The sequence below is a fragment of the Phocoena phocoena genome, chromosome 7, assembly GCF_963924675.1.
Source record: "Phocoena phocoena chromosome 7, mPhoPho1.1, whole genome shotgun sequence".
Lineage (NCBI taxonomy): Eukaryota > Metazoa > Chordata > Mammalia > Artiodactyla > Phocoenidae > Phocoena > Phocoena phocoena.
Genome location: NC_089225.1, coordinates 60440913 through 60445838, shown reverse-complemented (window position 1 = coordinate 60445838; position 4926 = coordinate 60440913). Strand labels below are relative to the sequence as shown.

The window sequence follows — 4926 nt, the reverse complement described above, 5'->3', positions numbered from 1 at the left end:
GCTGAAAACTTCCCTAACCTGGGAAAGAAAAGAGTCACCCAAAGTCCAGGAAGTGCAGAGTCCCATACAGTGTGGGACTGTACCTCTGTACCCAATGAGGAACACACCAAGACACACTGTAATTAAAATTACAAAAATTCAAGATAGAGAATATTAAAAGCAGTGAGGGAAAAGCAACAAATAACATACAAGGGAATACCCACAGGCTGTATCAGCTGATTTTTCAGCAGAAAATCTGCAGGCCAGAAGGGAGTGGCACGATATAGTTAAAGTGATAAAAGAGAAACGCCTACAAGAAGAATACTCTACCCAGTAGGGTTCTCATTCAGATCTGATAGCGAAATCAAAAGCTTTACAGACACGCAAAAGCTAAAAGAGTTTAGTACCACCAAACCAGTTTTACAACAAATGCTAAAGGAATTTCTCTAGGTGAAAAAGTAAAGGCCACCACTAGAAACAAGAAAATTACAAAATGAAAAACTCACCAGTAGAGGTGAGCTCACACACAAAGTTAGTAGGAAAATTAAAAGTATTAAAATCACCTATATCCACAAATAAGCAGTTAATGGATACACAAAACAAATGTAAAATACAATATAAAAAAACAGTAATCAAGAGGGGAGGAGAGTACAAATGCAGAGTTTAAAAATGTATTTGAAATTAAGAGATCAGCAACTTAAAACAATCATGTATATACAGATGGCTATATAAAAACCTCATGGTAAGAACAAACCAAAAACCTGTCGTAGATATACACACACACACACACACACACACACACACACAAAATCCAAACTTAACATTAAGATAGTCATCAAATCACAAGAGAAGAGAACAAAAGAAGAAAGGTTAAAAAAAACAAAGGTAGGAAGTCCTTCTCTCACCGCACTCTTTTAATAAATGCAAGTCTCTTAAAGTTCTAGACTTTGATTCAGGATTCAAGGCGTAGAATTTGGCTCAGAATTAAAAGTCATAGAATTTAATTCATGCAACTTTCTTCACTTGTGTCAGGCATGTTGGTGGTGGTCTTAATAGAAATGGACTACGATGCACTGGGTAGCAATAATATCACATAAAACCCTCCCACACAAGACGGCACAATACTGATTAACCAGATCAGAAAAAACATATTCCACTGGACAAACCAGTATACCTACCAGTCTAAATATCACTATTTTCAAACTGCCCACCTTGTAACAGTCCATAACATTTATCAACTCTTTGAAGCCTGAAACCTTATGTATTATTTACTTATTTAATATATTATTTATTAAATAAACAATTTGTTTATTTAAAGAAAGAGAACAAAAGACGGCAAAAAAAAACAAACCTACAAAAACAAACTCAAAACACTTAACAAGGGGGGTCCACGTGGGTGCCGGCGCTGCAGGTAGCAGGGTAGTGGGGTTGTCATGGCGGAGCTGCAGCAGCTCCGAGTGCAGGAGGCAGTGAACTCTATGGTAAAGAGGCTGGAGAGAGAGAACATTGGAAGATGCAGGGCCTCATGTTCCAGTGCAGCACCGGCTGTTGTGAGGACAGCCAGGCATCCATGCAGCAAGTGCACCAGTGCATTGAGCGCTGCCCTGCACCTCTGGCTCAACGCCGGCCCTGGTGACCAGCGAGCTGGAGAAGTTCCAGGACCGCCTGGAATGGTGCACTATGCATTGCAACGACAAAGCCAAAGATTCAGTAGATGCGGGGAGTAAAGAGCTTCAGGTGAAGCGGCAGCTGGAGAGTTGCGTGACCAAGTGTGTGGATGAACACATGAACCTCATCCCAGTCATGACCAAGAAGATGAAGGAGTCTCTCTCATCCATTGGGAAATAGATGTCTGCTATTGGCCATCGGGGTTGAAGGCAGGAATGTATTTAAAAAGAGGAATGAGGATTTGGGTTTTCTAAGGAAAGTTTATGAATGAGGAAATTAAGGATGGCAGCAAGTTTAAGGCCTATGCCACTTGCCTCTGGACACTGGTTCCTTTGTGTTTGAATCCTAGGAAGTGAAAAAACCTGGTGCTAAAATTTGGGTCAGAGATAGCACAGGAGAGTTTTTGTGAGCCTGAATTTCAAGTGCTTTTCCTGGCAACAGGGAGCCTCCCTTGTACCAAACCAGAGCCCTCCAAGGTACCAGCTTCTCTTAGTACACAGATACCAGCAGGCTGGCAGGTTCACCTGACCTGCTTATGAGCTGGTGGAATGTGAGGAGAGGTGTTTCTATTTGTTGCCAATCTCCTGTTTACCAGAAGGATCACTACAACATTTTCCACAAACTGGAAACAAAATCCATGAGGTCACTAATTTAGAAGGGGAAAGGGGGCTTCTGGGGATTTGTTTTGCTTGGTTTTGTTTTACATACAAGGGCATGAAGTTACTTTTAAGATGTAGAGTTGGGAGAGGTAGTTTGGATAAAAATTTTGAAAGGGTCCTTGCGGATATTCATTTCTGCCGTCAAAATGTGGATGCACATTTCTTAAAATTCTCACACATGACATCTTTCAGCCTGGAGACCCTGCAAAAATATAAGAAGTGCTAGCATACTGGTAGGGGAAGCAAACCTTCCCTCTAACTGGCAGCCATGATGAGCCCTGAGGCTGTCTGCAGTAGAGTCAGCTGAGTGACAAGACAATCTTGCAGTGACACCCACCCTTGAAGGGAAAGGGGATTGTGATTGTGCTATATGCCAGTATTAGAAATGAACAGCAAAAGAGGAATTGTTAGCTGCTTAATTAAGAGTTATGAAGTACTGGCTTTGGATAAATCTGGTTTTCATAAAACAAGTAGAATGAAAGCCTAAACCCAGTATTGCTTACTTTGCCCCCTGCAATAACAGAGCTCTGTTGAAACAATCCCTTGGCAACACAAAGGTCAAAGGAGAAAAAGTCGGCAACTCAGGGGCAAGCTGTGACTCCTTTAGAGCAAAAAATGGGACAGCCCTACGTTACCAAATACCACTTTGGCAACATGCATTGTTCCTGCCCCAGTTCTGGCACTTTATCGTTTTATTAAGGACCTTGTGTTTTTACCAACTTATTACTTGATAATATAGCCTGTCTGTTTGCTGCTTCAAGACTGTGATATATTTTCCTAGTGGTTTGGTTTTAAAAATAAATAAGACTTAATTTTTCTTCCAAAAAAAGAAAAAAAAAAACATTTAACAAAATGTCAATAAAAACATTGGAGGGCATTATGCTAAGTGAAATAAGTCAGACAGAGAAAGACAAATACTGTATGATATCACTTACCTGTATAATCTAAAAAATACAAAAAACTAGTGACTATAACAAAAAAGCAGACTCACAGATATAGAGAACAAACCAGTAGTTACCAGTGGGTAGAGGGAAGGGGGGAAGGGCAAGATACGGGTAGGGGATTTAAAAAAAAATTTTTTTTTTAAAGGAAAAAAGAGAGTTGGTAGTTGAGACACACTGCAGCCATAACTTTTAGATGTTTTTAGATTCCAGTTTGAGGGTGAGGAGACTAATTTTTTCCCCAAGAGAAGTGTAAATCTTCTATATGAATTTGGAGGGAAAAGCCTGCTGATGCAATCTGGCCTTGGCCAGAGGCAATACTACCAGTTGTGCCCTCACAGCGTGATACTGGGTGATATGCATGGAGAGAATCTGAGCTATGTTTTATGGTTTACGGTTGGGAAAATTAGGCATTTGACAGGCAGGGGAATATTGTTTGGAACTTTGCTCAATAGGAGGCCATCATTACCAAAGCCTCGATGCCAAAGAGAAAGCTTGTTAATTCAGCTTTCCTTGATGGCTAATAACTTCTAATAGTCATTATATGGGTTACTTGGTCCTGCTGGGTCCCAGCATGTAAGCTTCTTTCTGCTCAAAGTTACCCCCATGGGTAGGCTGTGGTTAAACGTTTTAATTTCTGTCTTCATGAAGTTCTGTTATCCTAGTCCAAGAGATTGAACTGGCAGCCTCCAACTTCCTTACCTTTTTTTCAACACAAGAATATAATTTTAAGAAACCTTTTGCTTTGAAGTAATTATAGATTCACAGGAAATTGCAAAGATAGTACAGAGAGGTCCCCTGTACCTTTCACTCAGTGTCCCTAAATGGTTACATCTTACATAAATATAGTACATTATCAGAACAAGGAAATTAACAATGGTTCAACATGTGTATACATCTAATTTTTAAATTTAAAGTATACACAACATAAAATTTACCATCTTAACCGTTTTTAGGTGTACGGTTCAGTAGTGTTAAGTACATTCACATTGTTGTGCAACCAATCTCCAGAACTCTTTTCACCTTGCAAAGCTGAAACTCTGTACCCATTAAACACTAACTCCATAGATAGCTAGTGGGAAGCAGCTGCATAGCACAGGGAGCTCAGCTCCGTGCTTTGTGACCACCTAGAGGGGTGGGATAGGGAGGGTGGGAGGGAGACACAAGAGGGAGGAGATACGGGGATATATGTATATGTATAGCTGAGTCACTGTTATAAAGCAGAAACTAACACACCATTGTAAAGCAATTATACCCCAATAAAGATGTTAAAAACAAAACAAAACAAACAAACAAACCACTAACTCCCCATTCCTCCCTCCCCACAGCCTCTGGGAACCAACCTTGTTCTTTCTGTTTCTATAAATTGTATAGATGACTTATGTAAGTAGAATCAGACAGCATATGTCTTTTTGTGACTGTTTTAATTCACTTAGCATGATGTTCCCAAGGTTCATCCATGCTGTACCACGTATCAGAATGTATTTCCTTTTTAAGGCTGAATAATATTCCATTGTACATACATACTCCATTTTGTTTATCTATTAATCTGCTGATGGGCACTTGGGTTGCTTCTGCCTTTTGGCTATTGTGAATAATATTGCTATGAACATGGGTGTACAAATATCTTTGAGACCCTAATTTCAACTACTTTGGGTATTGTTAGGGGCTGAACTGTG

At 40.0% G+C, this 4926-nt stretch overlaps 1 pseudogene; it reads left to right on the top strand.

Annotated features, from left to right (window-relative positions):
* The first annotated feature begins 1412 nt into the window (after window positions 1-1412).
* LOC136126099 (protein FAM136A pseudogene) lies at window positions 1413-1827 on the top strand (annotated as a pseudogene).
* The last annotated feature ends 3099 nt before the right edge of the window (window positions 1828-4926 follow it).